The following is a 9,301-nucleotide window of genomic DNA, read 5'->3' as shown; positions in this document are numbered from 1 at the left end:
CCTGCTAACACATAGTTGCCACTGGGCTGTAGTTGACTATGTATGGCTAAACCTACACACATTGCATGACCCATGTTGCTGAAAACGGCTATATTAACTTATTATCATTGTTATGAGCATTGTCAACTGGATTAGCACTTAGTTTTAGTGTTGTTAGGTTTTTTAAAAATTAAATCAGCACTTAAACTGGTAAAATGTAGACGCCACACCACTGTTGCCGACAGCTATTGTTTTAATATGTTATCTTAAAAAGCTCCATCTTGTGCTTCTTTTCAGAGTATGACCATGCACTGTCATGAGTGTGCACTGGTGACGAGCTCCAGCCACGTCTTGGGTAGTCGAGCGGGAGACGAGATTGACCGCACCGAATGCGTGATCCGCATGATGACGCCCCTACGACGGGGTATGAATCTGACGTCGGGAACCGGACCACTCTGAGAGTCGTAGCCCACTCCAGTGTGTTCAGGGTGGTCCGGAGGCCGAATGAATTCCTGCGACATACAGACAGCCACCCAGTGATCATTTTCTGGGGACCCCCAAATAAGATTGGGAAAGATGCCAAAGGAACCCTTTACAGATTGATCCAGAGAGTCAGCATGACCTACAGAGACTTCTCTTGTTTCACTGTCACACCGAGCAAAATGCGCAGATTTGACAGCCTGTTCCAAAGAGAGACAGGACGTGACCGGTAGTGTTAAGGGTGGTTATAAAATGTTTTGATAAATGTAACCAAACGCTGTTTTCCTATATGGTTATTTTTTCCTCTCAGACAAAGTCTCACTCGTGGTTGAGCACAGGTTGGTCACAATGGTCATAGCCATTGAGATATGTGATAACATCAAAGTATATGGGATGGTTCCACCCAATCACTGTGGGTAAGTATAACATTTGACTTCAACCCATTACAGGGAATTTAAACCAGTTAACCAATAAAGAAATCAATCTGTTTTTCCAGAAGAAATCTGGATCCAAGAAGATGCCATACCACTACTACAAGCCCAGGGCGGTGATGAATGTGTAACGTACATCCAGCACGAGAGCAGCCGAAGAGGAAACCACCATCGCTTTATACAGAGAAACAGGTGTTTGCACGCTGGGGAAAGCAGTACAATCAGCTTCACTCATCCCAAATGGTAAAAAGGACTTTCTGAAGACTTTTCTCTGGAGTTACAGGAGCACGAATGAGCTTTATCGGTTGGATTTTATTTGAACTTTCCCCAGATGAGGCCTCTTAAAAAAAAACAAAAAACACACTAAGTATGAATGACGGTCTAATAATGAACCACATCTCGGAATAGATGCATGGGATTTTTTTTTTTTTACAAAAGTTCAGTTTCAAGCCTTTTCCTGAAACCTGGTGTATATTCCACACTGACTTGTGTTTTTTGTAAATAGAAAATGAATTTAAAAAGATTTTTACATGTTTATTTTTTTTATTATATATTGAAAAAAGCAGTTTCTCGTGTTAAAAGGGATCAGCAATCATGTCTAATCAGCTATAACTAAGTGGCTATAAGGTACTCTTTATAGCTATAGTTTTCTGTTTCATACAGAGGAATCGTATTCTGACGTCACTGCAGACATAGCCAGTATATCCCTAATCCAGTGTACAAATAATCTATATTGGGGCCTTATGGTACAGTGTAAGAGCACAAGTTCAAGAAACCATAAATACACTGTCAGTATCTTAGCTGGATGAATCCAATTTTTCTGCATACAGTACACCTTTCAGCTCTTAACACAAAGCACCCTAACAGTAGCTTAGTAAGTCTGAATTCGGCACGTTGTATGTAAATAATAAGACAATCTGACCTAAGATTTAGTGTCAGCTAAACTAACTATAATATAGTGTTTATGCTCTTTAGTACCAGCAAACATTAATTTAACAGATACATGATTTGTTTCAAATATTTCACTGCTCTTCAACTCTGACAGAAAAAGAAATGCTACTTTTGTGACATAATCAGACCTCTTAAATCATATGGGAACCCAATTTATTATGGAAAGACCTTTTTAGTTATAGGTACTAACTATGTGCTGATTTTCAAACAAAGATGCAGAAGGCTAATTTCCAAAATGACCAATATCTGAGACCAGGGCTATTAGAGGGTCAAAAATAAGGGAGCTACTTATGTACAGTGTAAATTCACACATTTCCTCTTGAAAGAGCAATATGTTTTCTACAGTATAGTGCCAGTTGAAAGATTACTAGTGAACTGTCTGCTGAATCTGACCTTAAACCGTTTCACCTCAGTGGTGTCGTGGTGCATGTGGCTGTATTCAAATCGTCCGCGGTACACATCGTGCTCTTGCTGTGAAATCTCAGTGAATCTCAGTTTGAGCAGAGAAGCTTCCTAAACTGTGACAATAATTTTGCAATTATCTTTAAGAATTTGCACTGTCATCACTGTGCATGAAATGCGATTTTAAGGTCCGGAGGCCTGAGCCTTTTTTCTTTTGAAATTAGTAAAAAGGAAAATTTTTTAAAGAATATGAGATACATAGATGGTATGACTGCTGAAAACTAAGTTGCCTGCTATATATACTGAGATAACAGCCTGAAGTAATTTATGCAACCCAGATTTTTCAGGCGTTCAATAACCACAGTTTTAGGCATATCGGACTGTGTATATAACTGAATGCAGTACACAATGTCAAGTGTTGCTTCAACAGCTATAACCAACATGAATGATTAATGCAGGATTACGATAAATACGAAGATGTACCAAAAACTTTAGTCAGTTTAGTTTAGAACTGAGACAGTGGCATGCAAAACAATACAAAAGTTTGAGAGCTGAAAGTCTTGTAATCTTACAAGAAGCTTCCAGCTTGAAGAAAAGCAGCAACATGTTTTGGGTTTTTGTAAATGCAAATGTATGTTTACTGACTGGTTTAGAAACTCAGACTCAGAGGGTTAGTGACATTTATTTGTACATTCTGCACTCTACATGTGTTGGGGTTTTTTGGTTTTTTTGTTTTTTTTAATGAAAAACAAACATTAAGTGCCAGTTCAAGCATGTGAATTGTTTTTGTGTTTTAATAATCATTTGTTGAGCCATGTAGAAAGAGAACGGAGAATGAAGACTAGGTTACATCATTAACAGATACGTTTTGACTTCTTGCAGGAGATATTGCAAAATGCCAGTTATGGATAATAACAACATGTGGTAATGCCAATTGCATGATTTGTCTGCTAATACTTGACTGACTCTTTAATGAACCACTGGTGTAGTGCTGCTAAAATATCCACTGTTAGCTTACCACAGTTAGCTCCTTCATATTTGTAATTTCTTGAAATTAAGTTGCAACTTTAAAGTTACAGTGTGTTAAATCTCATCACTGGATGTCAGTAGATTGCAGTCAGGGGAGTACAAAATGGAACTCAGTTAAGTTCAAGTGCATATCCTAGCTGGCCATCGTTCATCTTTTGTGACTGTAAGCTGTCAGTCTGATGTCTGCCTCAGGTGTCAATGTCTGTTTACTCCGGAGGAAGCGGTAAAACTTTGTGAAAGGAGTCCATGAGCCATGAAGCTGACTTCTGTACAATGACAGTTATACTGAGGTGAGTTGTTGAAGATATCCTGAACTTTTCTGTGCATTTTTTTTTGTCACTGTTAGCTGCTGTAGCCATATTTCTTTGAAATGGCTCTAACATTATTGTTGGACACTTGGGATACTGAGGGGGAAGGGGGGCACAGAATGTAATCAAACTGTTTATTAGAGGGAAAGTGTGATTTTTCTGTCTTTTTCTTTTTTTAGACACTCAGCCTGACATTAGCAGGCATAATGTTAGCTTATAACCAGCTGTTGTTTAGCTGGCTTGTCAGCTGTCTGCAGTTCAGGAATTAGGCTCGAGGTGAGGAAGAAGAGAATGAGGTAGAAATGGGGAGAAGGGGAAGGAGATGAGAAAGAGATGAAGAAAATACACATACAAATGTTAAAGGGTCAAATATAATTTGAAAGAGCTATTTGTGGTCTCTATATTAAAGTAACTTATAAGACATATGTATATGGCCAGTCTCTAGCCACATACAGTACCAGTTAAAAGTTTGGATACACCTTTTCATTTAATGGTTTTTCTTTATTTTCATGACTATTTACATTGTAGATTCTCACTCGAAACTATGAATGAACACATATGGGATTATGTAGTAAACAAAAAAGTGTGAAATAACTCAAAATATGTTTTATATTTAAGATTCTTCAAATAGCCACCCTTTGATTTGATTACTGCTTTGCATACTCTTGGCATTCTCTCGATGAGCTTCATGAGGTCATCACTGAAATGGTTTCCAACAGTCTTGAAGGAGGTGCCAGAGATGCTGAGTACTTGTTGTCCCTTTTGCTTCACTCTACAGTCCATCTCATCCCAAACCATCTCAACTGGGTTTAGGTCAGGTGACTGTGGAGGCCAGACCATCTGGAGCAGCACTTTATTGACTCTCCTTCTTGGTCAAATAGCCCTTACACAGCGTGGAGGCGTGTATGGGGTCATTGTCTGTTAGAAAGATAAATGATGGTCCAACTAAATGCAAACTGGATGGGATGGCATGTCATTGCAGGATGCTGTGGGAGCTGTGTGCTGTGTTATTATCCCCGTCACTGTCACCACCAAAGCACCCCCACACCATCACAGCTCCTCCTCCATGCTTTGCGGTGGGAACCATGCATATAGAGACCATCCGTTAACCTTTTCTGCATTGCACAAAGACAAGTGGGTGAAACCAAAGATCTCAAATTTGGACTCATCAGACCAAAGCCCAGATTCCCACTGGTCTAATGTCCATTCCTTGTGTTTCTTAATCCTAAACAAATCTCTTCTGCTTGCTGTTTTTCCTTAAGTAGTGGTTTCTTAGCAGCTTTTTGACTATAAAGGCCCGATTCAGGCAGTCTCCTCTGAACAGTTGATGTAGAGATGTGTCTGCTACTGGAACTGTGTGTGGCATTTATCTGGGCTCTAATCTGAGGTGCAGTTAACTTGTGATTTCTGAGGCTGGTGACTCGATGAATTTATCCTCAGCAGCAGAGGTGACTCTCGCTCTTCCTTTCCTCATGTGAGCCAGTTTTGTCGTAGTGCTTGATGGTGTTTGCGACTGCACTTGGGGACACATTAAAAGTTTTAGCAATTTTCTGGAGTGACTGACCTTTATTTGTTAAAGTATTGATGTACTGTTGTTTCTCTTTACTTAGCTGATTGGTTTTTGCCATAATATGAATTCTAACTGTTGTCAATATGGCTGTCAGCTGGGTACCAACCTGACTTCCCCACAACACAACTGATGGTCCCAACCCCATTAAGAAGACAAGAAATCCCACAAAGGCACCTTGACAAGGACCACCTGTGAAGTGAAAACCATTTCAGGCGACTACATCATAAAGCTCATTGAGAGAAGGCCAACGGTTTGCAGCGCTGTCAACAAAGCAAAGGGTGGCTGCTTTCAGGAATCTATAATAGAGGACATATTTAGAGTTATCATTTTTTCTTTGCTACATAATTCCATATATCTTGCTTCATATATTTGATGTTTTCATTATGTTTCTACAATGTAAAGCAGTAAAAATAAAGAACAACCGTTAATTGAGAGGTGTGTCTAAACTTTTCACTGGTAGCGTACATAAAACAAATTAAGCAGAAAAGCAACGTGCTTCTCAGCCACTCTATTCAAGATGGCAGGGAAACACGGCACCTCCAAAAAATCAGCATCAGCTGCTATAACTGGGTAAATTCTGGGTAAGTTTATGGCAATGCATCTGTTTGTTGGAACACTTAATTACACACTAATCAATGTGTGTATATATATATATATATGAGTACAATATTCTTTGTTTTTATTAAATAACCTCAAAAATAATTTTAAGTGCATCGTGCAACAAGCTAATGACCAAACTGCCATCGGGACATCTAAGGCCAGAATTGCTATTGGTTTGCACCAGTACAAAACCCTTATTTGTTGTCAGAAAAAAACAAAAACAAATAAGGCTCTATTTTTTAGGAGATCTGGAGTTGATCCAGAGCTCTTAAAAAAATAGCCCTATTTATTTTTATTTTTTTTCTTCCTGTTTCTTCCTGTTGATAAGCAACAGACATCATCTCAAATAACTGCGACAGGTCTAGTTTTTTACTTGGCACCGTTACCATGTTATCAGTCACTAACCTACCACTTCTCTTCCAGAGACTCCAGCTATATGTGAAATTTTGTTGGTAATCACTCCAGGTGCCTATGATTCCCCAAAATCCTCTGTTGTTGTTTTTGGGGTTTTTTATCACTTTGAGCCTGTTTCTCTTTCTAAGTTGGCCGAATTGGCTGAAATGGTCACCCATCTGAAGCTCTCTGTGTGTCCCTAGACATTATTCCCACTCATCTATTCAAGAAGACACTGTCATGGCTAGTGTGCTGTCCATTACTGATGTGGTAGTGCAGCCATCTCTCTCTCACAAAAACCAAAAAAAACCTGAAAGAGTTAAATTTCCTTTCCTGTCCAAGGTGCTGGAAAAAGACGTGTCAAATGGTGTCAGTGGTGAGAAGTCTGGTTTCAAAGCACATAATAGCACAGAATAAGCACTTTTAGATGTTTTTATTCATCTTCTATTGATCGCAGACTCTGATAATTATGCTAGTTTAGTGCTTTCAGACCTAAGAGCTGCATTTGGCACAGTGGATCATGGTATCCTAGTCTCTGGACTGGAGAATTGTGTGGGCATTAGAGGAACCTTTTCTCTTGAATGGTTTAGATCAGTGATTCCCAGAGTGTGGTCCTGGGCCCCCTGGTGGGCTTTAGAGTACTGCAGGTGAGCCACAGTAAGAGGAGAAATTCAGTTTCAAAGTATGTACAGTTACATATTTATATGCATTTATGTATTTGTTTATTTTATTTTTTTTATAAAGAGTGAATAAAAACTGTTAATATAAGTTTGAGTCCCAGGTGCAGGTGGGTCACACATTTGACTCAAGACTTTGCATATGACTGGTAACATTAGCAATTAGCCTGCATTGTTTTGTTTTCTTTTAATGCAGTTTTCTATGACATACTTCACTTTCTCTGCTATTTTGATTGGACTGAAGATTTAAAAGTGGGTGGACCCAGTACTCTTTTCAATTGCATTGCCATGCTTACATTAGCTTCAATTTTAAAAAATATGGTATTTCACTGGCGATTGTTCACAAATCTAGCTCCCTCCCAAAAAGAATACCACAACCCCTTTAAAAGTTTTTTTTTTTTTTTTTGGCCATCTTCTGGCTCCCAGTGCATTTTAGAATTGATTTAAATATTTTATTCTTTATTTTTAAATCAATAAATGGATCAGCATGGAACAGTCTGCTCTTTCCAGTTAGGACCAAACCAGCACTTGACAGCTTCAAAACCTGCTTGAAAACTAATTTTTATTCCTTGGCATTTAACGCAGACTGAGTCTTAACACTTTTTTAGTTGTGCTCCACCCCTGGGCTACACTTGTTGTTTTGAAATGTGCTCATAAATAAACTGATTTGACTTGACATTTATTCTATCGAACAACAATTTGAAGTGTGCAATAAATTTGTAAATATGTGAAGCTTGAACCTGAACATCCTTTCAGCTCCAACGGATATAACAAGATATTATTTTTAATTAAATTCACATTTGGTAAATTAGAACGTATGCCTCATTTTCCTCTTCTGCATGTCGGGATCATTGTAATTGTCTGGCAAGCATTCATCAGTTATTTCAGAAATGGATTATTCGATTATTTCATTAATTAATTGGGTAATTGGACAAGAAATAGGAAATATTCAAAAGGTGAACGTGAACTGCCCATTAGAAATTGTCGTCATTAATTGCCTCTTACTTTTGCTGTTTTGCTTCCACCACGATAAAATCACACTTCATGCACAGCTCTCTCTGTCTGTGTGTGTACTTCAAGAACAAGAAAGCCTAATTTCTGCTGTTCAATGCTTAAGAAATTTTTAAAATTATGCAAAACTGCAGAATATTGCAGAATATTTTTAAGGTTATCTGCTATAAAAAGCCAGGCCAGGAAAATCTCCTTCATGTTTTTCTGGGTTTTATTCTCAGTTACTTTGACACAAAGGTATTTGCTGTGATGTGATGAAGTATGAATCCACATTTTTGCACAGATTTGGCCTTTTAAAGGCATGTGGTCCTAAACTTTTGATCAGCTGTAAAACATCCTGTTTCAGTGTTGTTTTCAATAAATTGCACGCGCAAAAAATGTTTTGTCTCACTCCCACTTCTTCTTGTTGCAGCTTAAGTGGTCTTAAACTTTTAATCAGGACTGTATGCATTGTTTATATGAAGGATAGTAGGACAGACACTCATCACGGCACTCAGAGCAGGACAGTCAGGAAAGGATGTCTTATTATTATGGCATGACTGACATTCTTGCAGGTAGTGGAAGTTGGGGGGTCCAAGGGTGAGCCGAGTTGTGTACAGGGAGTGCAGAATTATTAGGCAAATGAGTATTTTGTCTTACTCCAAGCTGTATAGGCTCGAAAGCCTACTACCAATTAAGCATATTAGGTGATGTGCATCTCTGTAATGAGAAGGGGTGTGGTCTAATGACATCAACACCCTATATCAGGTGTGCATAATTATTAGGCAACTTCCTTTCCTTTGGCAAAATGGGTCAAAGAAGGACTTGACAGGCTCAGAAAAGTCAAAATAGTGAGATATCTTGCAGAGGGATGCAGCAGTCTTAAAATTGCAAAGCGTCTGAAGTGTGATCATCGAACAATCAAGCGTTTCATTCAAAATAGTCAACAGGGTCGCAAGAAGCGTGTGGAAAAACCAAGGTGCAAAATAACTGCCCATGAACTGAGAAAGTCAAGCGTGCAGCTGCCAAGATGCCACTTGTCACCAGTTTGGCCATATTTCAGAGCTGCAACATCACTGGAGTGCCCAAAAGCACAAGGTGTGCAATACTCAGAGACATGGCCAAGGTAAGAAAGGCTGAAAGACGACCACCACTGAACAAGACACACAATCTGAAACGTCAAGACTGGGCCAAGAAATATCTCAAGAGTGATTTTTCTAAGGTTTTATGGACTGATGAAATGAGAGTGAGTCTTGATGGGCCAGATGGATGGGCCCGTGGCTGGATTGGTAAAGGGCAGAGAGCTCCAGTCCGACTCAGACGCCAGCAAGGTGGAGGTGGAGTACTGGTTTGGGCTGGTATCATCAAAGATGAGCTTGTGGGCCTTTTCGGGTTGAGGATGGAGTCAAGCTCAACTCCCAGTCCTACTGCCAGTTTCTGGAAGACACCTTCTTCAAGCAGTGGTACAGGAAGAAGTCTGCATCCTTCAAG

General features: G+C 39.2%; 1 pseudogene; it reads left to right on the top strand.

Annotated features, from left to right (window-relative positions):
* Positions 1 to 185: 185 nt before the first annotated feature.
* LOC109200737 (alpha-N-acetylgalactosaminide alpha-2,6-sialyltransferase 6-like) lies at positions 186 to 1,137 on the top strand (annotated as a pseudogene).
* Positions 1,138 to 9,301: the final 8,164 nt, after the last annotated feature.

Source organism: Oreochromis niloticus, unplaced genomic scaffold (genome assembly GCF_001858045.2).
Source record: "Oreochromis niloticus isolate F11D_XX unplaced genomic scaffold, O_niloticus_UMD_NMBU tig00007414_pilon, whole genome shotgun sequence".
Lineage (NCBI taxonomy): Eukaryota > Metazoa > Chordata > Actinopteri > Cichliformes > Cichlidae > Oreochromis > Oreochromis niloticus.
Note: the sequence above shows the minus strand (reverse complement) of the source record. Positions and strands in the feature narration are given on the sequence as shown.